General features: G+C 37.7%; 1 pseudogene; it reads right to left on the reverse strand.

Moving 5' to 3' along the window:
• Nucleotides 1-3,788: 3,788 nt before the first annotated feature.
• LOC132668016 (nucleoside diphosphate kinase B pseudogene) lies at nucleotides 3,789-4,441 on the reverse strand (annotated as a pseudogene).
• Between the last annotated feature and the right edge of the window lie 6,380 nt (nucleotides 4,442-10,821).

The raw sequence follows: 10,821 nt of genomic DNA on the forward strand, positions 1-10,821 counted from the left end.
AGTCCTCACTCCCGCTCCTCCATGGAAGGAGGAGTGAATTATCTGATCGATGAAATGGGGAGAGGAAATCGGGCAACTGAAGCTAAGGCTTTTCTATTCTTGGTACTTGCCTGTCTGTTCAGGTTGTTCACCTCATAAATAAATTTGACTTGGGTGGGCTCCGTAGGGGTGGGGGGGTGTTTGTAGTTCCCGAGAGTTGACTGTAAGTGGGATAAGTGTCTAGCTCTGGGGTTGGTATTAAGAAGTTGTCACAGTTACATGATTAAGCAATGTTCTCAGCAATGGTGCTGTCACGTATACTGCTTTTCCATTTCTCCTCTGACTTCCATCATCTTTTAATTGATTCGGAACTCAGGCAAGGAAAGCATTGTTCTTCTTCACACCCTGACTGTCTACCCCCCCTTCTCACCACCCCCACACTTTGCTCACTGCTGCAGACTAACTGCTCTTCAACACCTTGTTATTCTATCCAGTCTTTATATTCCTCCTCTCCCTGTTGAAGTGGGGTTTCTGGGGGTGGGACTGTCATCTATATTTTCAGAAAATTACATGGAGTTTTTGATGTGCTCCCAGGTTAATGAAGATACTGACTTATATCAGTTATATTTATTGCATATATCCTTCAAGTTTGCATTTATAGTTTTATTTTATTTATGCTTTTTGCAATTTACTAATAAAGGCTATTCATCTTTTTAATCTTTTCCCATTTTACCCTCATCTATCCTAAGAGCTGAAAACTATCTTGTTGATTTTAGTGTTTGAATTTTAAAGTATGCCATTTAAAAACCACTACAAAAATGATTGATGAATATTTGCATACTGTTTAAAAAAGTCTTCATTTGTACAGAAACATACATACTAAAACACGAACATCCTCCATTGTTAACTTTGCATCCTTTTATGTAATGATTGGGTTCAATATGGTACAGGTAGATACAAATTTATATTTCTCATTTGAATTTAAAAATACATGTTACATAGTAACTCTTTAAACTTAATACATCCTGGTGAAATTTTCATGTCCAAAGATCTCTTTTTGATAATGGCATAGGATTGTACAGAAAGGACTGATGACATTTTTTCTAACCATTTTCTGATGGATAGACTTGAGGTTTCTGATTATGTATCACTGTGTATTAGTCGTGCAATGATCATCCTTGTATCCGTGTCTTGTTGCTAACTCATTCAAGTATAGGCTTTCTTCTCTAAGACGATCTATGAGCTCCTAAAAAACCAAACGTTCTTTAAGATAGTGCAGTTAAGATACCAGGACATAAAATAGGGTTCTGGCAGGCCACTCAATAGTTATGCACCTTTGAAACCAGAATGCCAACAAATACAAATTGCTACTTGGGGAGATTGTGTGGACTTCCCAGCGGAGAGATCTCTGTGTGCCTGGAGGCTGGTACCATGGATGTGAACATTTAAAAAAAAATTTTTTTTTTTACATTCATTTATTTTTGAGAGACAGAGCACAAGCTGGGGATGGGCAGAGGGAGAAGGAGACGCAGAATCCGAAGTAGGCTCCAGGCTCTGAGCTGTCAGCACTATGCCCTACAGGGCTCGAACTCACAAACGGGAGATCATGACCTGAGCCAAAGTTGGACACTCAACCGACTGAGCCACCCCGGTGCCCCATGGATGTGAACATTTTTAAATATCATTAAATAGACACGCTGACAGGAATGAGAAGTGTGCAGATGAGGTGGCGCTGTGAGCTGGGTGAGTGGCACGAGGGTGGGCTTGGGTTTCAGAACAGCCTGCCATAGGGTGAGTGACAGAGGACTGAGGGCGAACCATCAGGGGAGTGGTAAACCCGGGTGTAGGATGGTTTCTAATTTTCTAGAAATAGCGCTGAATGGAGTCCTGATACTACTGCATCTGTGCAGCTCTGGACTGTTTCTTTTTCTCCTTCACGTTGTATTTCTACTCATGCTTTCCCTGCTTCCGTTGCCTGGAAAAAATAATGTATAAACCTGCACAACTTCTGTGTGCTATTTGCATCTATTCCCTTATTTATGAATCGAGTATGAGTAATTCACATTCAAGAAACATGGGCTGAGGTAAAACAGACTGTGTTTATGAAACATGTTTCTGCAAGTGGAATAATTGGGTCAAAGGCGATGCATGCTTTGTGCAGATTCTGTGAAATCGTTCCCCTAAAGGATGATAATAATTTACTACCACAGAGTATGTCAGTTTTCTTGTATTATTTTGTATTTTCACAAGCACTGGGGATGGTTGACTTTAAAATGTATTTTCTTATTTTTTCATTTTTTTATTAAAATTTTTTTTAATGTTTTATTTTTGACAGAGAGAGAGAGAGAGAGAGAGAGAGAGAGAGAGAGAGAGAGAGACAGAGCATGAGTGGGGGAGGGGCAGAAAGAGAGGGGGACACAGAATCCGAAGCAAGTTCCAGGCTCTGAGCTGTCAGCACAGAGCCTGACGCCGGGCTCCAACTCAACATTAATGAGATCATGACCTGCGCTGAAGTCAGGCGCTCGACCGACTGAGCCACCCAGGTGTCCCTACTTTAAAATTTTTTTGGTCAACTTTTTTACCCATCAGAATTGAAGCAGATTTCATTACTGCTTTCATTTAGATTTCTGAGATAACTAGTTGAATAATTTTTACATCATTTTTAAAGTTTGAATTTTTATTCTTGTGAATTATCTGTGCATCTTCTTCGCCTAGTTTTATATGGGGTTGTTTGCTTTCTTGTTAGTGGTTCACAGGAACTTTTTGAAAACAATGTATATAAACCATGTACCTATTAAACATTTTGAAAAAAAAATTTCTCAGTCTTTTGCAGATAATTCAACTTTACAAGTGGTTTCTTTCATACGAAAGTTTAACGCTTTTCCGTGATCAACTTTGCTAATTTTTCTCTTGTGGTTCTAAGCCTTCTGACTTGTTCAGGAAGAACTTTCAAACCTCTGTACTCTTAACATATTCTCTCATATTTTTTGTTTATACTTTTCAAGTGCTTTTGTTCAAGTGCTTTTTTCAAGTGCTTTGCTAAAATTTGAATCCATATGGTACTTATTTTTATGTAAGGTATGCCGTACTAACCTAATTTCATTTTTTTTCTTAATTGATAGTCAATGGTCACAGTACCATTCTTTCTCCACTAATTCATGAATATTTATAAAGCTAAATATACACTATTCAATTGATTTATTTCCCCATGGCTGAAGTGTTAATATCTTTCCTGCTGGTGGTGGTGGTGGTGGTTGTTCTTCTTCTTCATCTTCTTTTCCTCTCCCTTCACCTTCCCCTTCTCTTTCTTCTTCTTTTCTCCAGTTTCCAAAAGTTTTTTTATTAAGGTTTTATTATTTTTTATAATTTTTTTAAAACATTTATTGATTTATTTTTGTGAGAGAGAGACAGAGTGTGAGTGAGGGAGGGGCCGAGACAGTGGGAGACACAGACTCCGAAGCTGGTTCCAGGCTCTGAGCTGTTGACATGGGGCTTGAACCCACGAAACGTGAGATCGTGACCTGAGCCAAAGTCGTACACTTAACTGAGCCACCCAGGCGCCCCTAATATTTCATTTTCTTAAGTAATCTCTATACCCGACATGTGACTTGAACTCACAACCCTGGTATCAAGACTTGCATGCCCCACCTACTGAGCCAGCTAGGAGCCCCCAGCTTCTAAAAGTTTTTAAAGTCAATATGGTTCAGAAAAGGATCATCGATCCTGTTGCCTTCAAGTTAGTGTAATGAAGAGCCGTATCCAGTGGCACATCATATTGTGCCCAAGGAGACAGCTGCTTTGTCTACCTCTTATTTATGGATCCCGTCATAAGAACAAGACATGTAGTTGATCAATTGTTAAGGTTTAAACCATAGGTTGATTTCTTCTTCAGGACTTTTTACTGAATCACTACCATGAATGATGTCCCTGACAACTTAAATACAGAAGTCCCCTGACTGAGAATCTGCTACATTAGTCACCCAACTTCATACCCAGGCCCACCACCACCATGGCCACAACCAGGCTTTAGTTCATGTACTTTACCAGCTCCAGGAAGAATGGGATCAATATAGTACTGCTTCAGATGTTCCTCAGAGACCCAAAGGAACATTATGTTCATGATATGGAATCTCTTTTGCATGAAGACGTTAATGATCTCTCTTATCAGGCCTTAGTGCATCCCGTCTGGCTTGCTTGTGATGAAGGTACGTTGGGTGTTAGCTAGGATATGAGAAGCTGGTGGAGGCTGGCTGAGAGGTGTGCTGCTGGCCCGAGCGCAGTCCTGGATCTTCTTTTTTTGTTTCAAATCAAATTTTGTTTTGGCTTCTCGTAAGCCATTTCTTTTTTTCTTCCTTCTGGAAGAATGTTAGAGTGTCAAACACACTTTCCTTGACCAAGATTTGGTCAGGTTCTTCTGAGCCCCCTTTTGGACTAGGCCTTGACCTTGGGCATCTTTCACCATCTCTGCAGAGTTGGGTTTTAGCAAGACTCCTGCTAAGTCAGTGTAGAGAGACCTCATATACTTAGGATCTGATCGCCTGGGATATCTGATCAAATTCTTCACTGCCACCCTTGTCTAACCTCAATATCTAATCACCCTGGCCTTCAGAAAGAATCCTGTTAAGTCTGTTTAGCCAGAATCTGCCTTCTCTTGATATCTCCTCTTAGTAATTTTCCATCCATTGACTACCTTGCCCCTATAAATCCACTTGTTCTTATGGTATTCAGAGTTGAGACTGAGCTCTCTTAGCTGCTGCAAACCCACCATTGCAGTAATCTCCCCTTTTAAAGATTTTTTTTTAATTAACTTATTCTTGGGGTGCCTGGGTGGCTCAGTCGGCTAAGTGTCCAACTTCAACTCAGGTCACGATCTTGCGGTCTGTGGGTTCGAGCCCCGCGTCGGGCTCTGGGCTGACGGCTCAGAGCCTGGAGCCTGCTTCCATTTCTGTGTCTCCCTCTCTCTCTCTGCCCCTCCCCCGTTCATGCTCTGTCTCTCTCTGTCTCAAAAATAAATAAACGTTAAAAAAAAATTAAAAAAAATTAACTTATTCTTGAGAGAGAGAATGAGAGAGCGTGTGAGCAGGGGATGGGCAGAAAGAATCCCAAGCAGGTTCTGCACTGTCAGCATGGAGCCCAATGCAGGGCTTGAACTCACGAACTGTGAGATCATGATCTGAGCTGAAATCAAGAGTTGAACGCTTAATTGACTGAGCCACCTAGGTGCCCTGCAGTAATTCATCTCGAATAAAGTCTTGATTTCCATCCTTAACACGTGTCAGAATAAATTTTTTCTTTAATAAGACTCAGCTTTTAAGATTTCATAAACAATTCTAGGATTGGGGCACCTGGGTGGCTCAGTTGGTTAAACCACTGACTCTTGGTTTCAGCTCAGGTCATGATCTCACTGTTCGTGAGTTCAAGCTCTGTGTCAGGACCTGTGCTGACAGCATAGAGGCTGCTTACAATTCTCTCTGACCCCCTTTCTTTCTGCCCCTCCCCTGCTTGCTCTCTCTGTCTCTCTTTCTCAAAATAAATAAATGAACTATAAACAAATAAATAATTCTAGGATTTTAACTGGCATTGATTAATTTTGAGAAGAATTGGTATATTTACTATTTGATTCTTTCTTCAAGAAACATGGTCTGTATGTCTATTTCAGTAGGTTCTGAGGACTTGCTTTTTCTTTTTTTAAACACCTGTTAGAAGTCTTATTTTCAGGGTCCTGGCTGACTCAGTTAGTAGAGCATGAGACTCTTGATCTAGGGGTGGTGAATTTGAGCCCCACATTGGGTATAGACATTACTTAAAAAATAAAATCTTTAAAAAAAGTCTTTTATTTTATCTATTATAGGTCTAGGATATATGCCTACGTACACATACACAGGTAAGTAGTTTTGTTTTGTTTTGTTTTTTAATATAATTTATTGTCAAGTTGGCCAACATACAGTGTATACAGTGTGCTCTTGGTTTTGGGGGCAGATTCCCATGATTCATCACTTACATACAACACCCAGTGCTCATCCCAAAAGTGCCCTCCTCAATGCCCATTACCCATTTCCACCCACCCCCCATCAACCCTCAGTTTGTTCTCTGTATTTAAGAGTCTCTTGTGGTTTGCCTCCCTCTCTGTTTGAAACTATTTTTTCCCCTTCCCTTCCCCCATGGTTTTCTGTTAAGTTTCTCAAGTTCTACATATGAGTGAAAATATATGATATCTGTCTTTCTCCAACTGACTTATTTCACTTCCATAATACCCTCCAGTTCCATCCATGTTGTTGCAAATGGCAGGATTTCATTCTTTCTCATTGCCACGTAGTATTCCATTGTATATATAAACTATATCTTCTTTATCCATTCATCAGTTGACATTTAGGCTCTTTCCATGACATTTAGGCTCCTTCCATGATTTGGGTATTGTAAGTGCTGCTATAAACATTGGGGTACATGTACCCTTATGAATCAGCACTCTTGTATCCTTTGGATAAATTCCCAGTAGTGCTATTGCTGGGTCATAGGGTAGTTTTCTTTTTAATTTTTTTAAGGAAACTCTACACTGTTTTCCAGAGCAACTGCACCAGTTTGCAGTCCCACCAACCGTGCAGAAAGTTCCCGTTTCTCCACATCCTCACCAGCATGTGTTGTTTCCTGAGTTGTTAATTTTAGCCACTCTGACTGGTATGAGGTGGTATCTAAATGTGGTTTTGATTTGTATTTCCCTGATGATAAGTGATGTTGAGCATCTTTTCATGTGTCTGTTGGCCATCTGGATGTCTTCTTTGGAAAAGTGTCTATTCATGTCTTCTACCCATTTCTTTAGTGGATTATATGTTTTTCTGATGTTGAATTTGGTAAGTTTTTTATGGATTTTGGATACTCACCCTTTATCCGATATGTCATTTGCGAATATCTTCTCCCATTCCATCGGTTGCCTTTTAGTTTTGTTGACTGTTTCCTTTGCAGTGCAGAAGCTTTTTATCTTGATGAGATCTCAATAGTTCATTTTTGCTTTTATTTCCCTTGCCTTTGGAGACATGTCGAGCAAGAAATTGCTGCAGCTGAGGTCAAAGAAGTTGTTGCCTGTTTTCTTCTCTAGGGTTTGATGGTTTCCTGTCTCAAATTTAGGTCCTTCATCCATTGTGAGTTTATTTTTGTGTATTGTGTAAGAAAGTGGTCCAGTTTCATTCTTCATGCTGCTGTCTAGTTCTCCCAGAACCAATTGCTAAAGAGACTGTCTTGTTTCCATTGGATACTCTTCCCTGTTTTGTCAAAGATTAGTTGGCCATACACTTGTGGGTCCAATTCTGGGTTCTCTTTTCTATTCCACTGGTCTATATGTCTGTTTTTGTGCCAATACCATACTGTCTTGATGATTACAACTTTGTGGAAGAGGCTAAAGTCTGTGATACTTCCCGCTTTGGTATTCTTTTTCAACGTTACTTTGGCTATTTGGGGTCTTTTGTGTTCCCATACAAATATTAGGATTGTTTGTTCTAGCTTTGAGAAGAATGCCGGTGCAATTTTGATTGGGATTGCATTGAATGTGTAGATTGCTTTGGGTAGTATTGACATTTTAACAATATTTGTTCTTCCAATCCATGAGCATGGGATGTTTTTCCATTTCTTTGTGACTTCTTCAATTTCTTTCATAAGTTTTCTATAGTTTTCAGCATACAGATCTTTTACATCTTGGGTTAGGTTTATTTCTAGGTATTTTATGGGTCTTGGTGCAGCTGTAAATGGGATTAATTTCTTGATTTCTCTTTCTGCTGTTACATTATTGGTGTATAGAAATGCAACTGATTTCTATACATTGATTTTGTATATAGGAAAGTAGTTTTAAGCTTTAGTAACATCAGAAGTATTACAAGTTTATAAAGCACATCATTTAAAAGTTTAATTATTTGAATTTCTTTACATTTATTTTGTTTGAGAATTTTAATAATAAGTATTAAATTATTTTTTGTCATTGTTTCCCATCTTTAATGAGAAAGACTAGAATAAAATTAAAAACTTATGATTCACAAAATTACATGCATATACTGTAAATGTAAGTAAATGAACTTTCAAATGTTTTTGGGGGGTAGATTTGTAGAATCTATACATCTGAAGTTATCAAATCTTAAAACTGCACCAAGACATTTGAACACTTTGTCTATGGATTTAGAATAATTTGTACTAAATATCACATCGTATAAATTATTTACAAAACAGACAAGTGTCATTTAGATAGAAGGGAAAGGCATTTCTTGTCATTTTATCTTGAAAATAAGACTAAAATTAAAAAAATGGAAATTTCTCTGATTTTTATCCAAAAAAGAAGTATCATTTTACCTGCTATTATTTTGGATCTACAAAAGAATGAATTGAGAGTGTTTTCCTGTAAGTTTTTACTGACAAAATTATATAAAAACATGATATGAAATCAGTTATTTCACATTTGATTTTTGTAGCAGAGTCTGAAAGCAGAACACTTTCGCTCATGTATGCAATCTCTGTTTGCTAAACATTTTGATCGTAAAACCATTTTGTTTAAAGCCTTCATTTTGTTACTATGGTTCTTCATCTTCTCTTATTAAAAATTGTTAATTTTGAAAAGTCTGGTCTGTGACTTGTACAGTTCCCCAAATCACTTTAATGGACTTCATACAGTGTTACAAATTTTGCATGGTTTTCATTTATATATTGCAATTGATTTATATTGCATTTTTATTCTCTTATTTGAAGTAGTAGCTAATAATCAGTAAGACACTGACTGACAATTTTGTTTGATATGCAAGGATAGATATTTCACTGAAGTCCAGGAACTAATTTTATTTTATTTGTTTAAATTTTAAATTAAACTAAATTATTAAATTAAATTAAATTAAATTAAATTAAATTAAATTAAATAACTTTTTAAAACATAATTTATTGTCAAATTGGCTTACATACAGCACCCAGTGCTCATCCCAACAGGTGCCCTCCTCAATGCCCATCATCCATTTTGCCTCTCCCCCAAACCCCCATCCACCCTCAGTTTGTTCTCTGTATTTAAGAGTCTCTTGTGGTTTGCCTCCTTTCCTCTCTGTTTGTAACTAGTATTCCCCTTGCCTTCCCCCATGGTCTTCATTAAGTTTCTCAAGATCCACATATGAGTTAAAACATATTATATCTGTCCTTCTCTGACTGATTTATTTCACTCAGAATAATACCTTTCAGTTCCATCCACATTGCTGCGAATGGCATGATTTCATTCTTTCTCATTGCCAAGTAGTATTCCATTGTATATATAAACCACATTTTATCCTTTCATCAGTTGATGGACGTTTAGGGCTCTTTCCATAATTTGGCTATTGTTGAAAGTGTTGCTATAAACATTGGGGTACATGTGCTCCTATGCATTAGCACTTCTGTATCCCTTGGGTAAATTCCTAGTAGTGCTATTGCTTGGTCATAGGTCTTTAATTTTTTGAGGAACCTCCACACTTTTCCAGAGTGGCTGTACCAGTTTGCATTCCCACCAACAGTGCAAGAGGGTCTGGAACTAATTTTAAAATTGAGCTATTAAAAGAGACTATTTTAGGGCACCTGCCTGGCTCAGTCAGTGGCAACTCTTAGTTTGGTTCCGGTCATGATCTCACAGTTTGTGTATTCAAGCCCCGTATCCGGTTGCATGCTGACAGTACAGAGACTGCTTGGGATTCTCTGTCTCCCTCTTTTCTCTCTCTCCCTCCTCCACTCATGCTGTCTCTGTCTCTCTCAAAATAAATAAATCAAATTAATTTAAAAAATAAAATAGACTGTTTTAATGTCAGAGTTATCTAATAATGACTATATTAGGTAACTAGACCCTCATAGCTGTGGGGACATAGAAAACTTCTACTTAGATTATCATCACACCCTTTTATCATACAAATGTCATCTTTTATATTTCTCAGTCAACTTCCTTTTTTGTTAAGTTATATATTAGATATATTTCTGTCAGGACATATGGATATATTTTATCCTTTTACTGGTGTATATACTACATGGGTTTATCTAGTCCTTTGTTGGTCACTTTTGTTAGTGAAATGAGAATATTTCCCTAAAATAAGTATCAAGTAGATTTTCTGGGGTGAGATGATAGCTATTTTATACTTTAATATATATTATCAATTTATGCTTCTCAATGTATTGGTCAATGACATGCTTTCACGGATAGTGTACGAGCTCCCTATATCATGCTTTGTTCAATTCTTGAATGTTTCAACTTCTTTTTTGCCAACCTGATGGAGGAAAACTGGCATGTAATTGTTGTTTCCATACAAGCCGACAAAGTTATATGCCTTTTTATAAGTGTATCCTTATTTGCATTTCCTGTTTTGCTAATATTCTCAGCATATTGTTTGCCCTTTTTTTCTGTTGCATTGTCCACCTTTCTCTTCTTGACTTCTAAATATTTTATAGATTTTAGGTACTAAACTTTTTCTCATATACGTGAACATGTGTTTTCTACTTTTCTGTTGCTTATCTGATCATTTTATTTATTTAATGTTGACATTGCTTATGGCTTTTGAATTTGGGGATGTTAAGAATGCTTCCCTACCTCTAACTATGGTTCTTTCTAATGTGTTTATGACTTTATTTTTAACAGTTTTAACAGCTTCTTAATCCACTGGAAATTTAATTTTGTTAAAGTGTAAAGTGAGGAAACCCTGTGGGCTCCATCTTTTGAAAAAGTTTTTTTTTAATCTTTATTTATTTTTGAGAGAGAGAGAGAGAGAGAAAGCAGGGGAGCAACAGAGAGAGAAAGAGACACAGGATCCAAAGCAGGCTCCAGGCTCTGAGCTGTCAGCACAGAGCCTGACGTGGGGCTCGAACTCA

The sequence above is a fragment of the Panthera onca genome, chromosome B2, assembly GCF_046562875.1.
Source record: "Panthera onca isolate mPanOnc1 chromosome B2, mPanOnc1 haplotype 2, whole genome shotgun sequence".
Lineage (NCBI taxonomy): Eukaryota > Metazoa > Chordata > Mammalia > Carnivora > Felidae > Panthera > Panthera onca.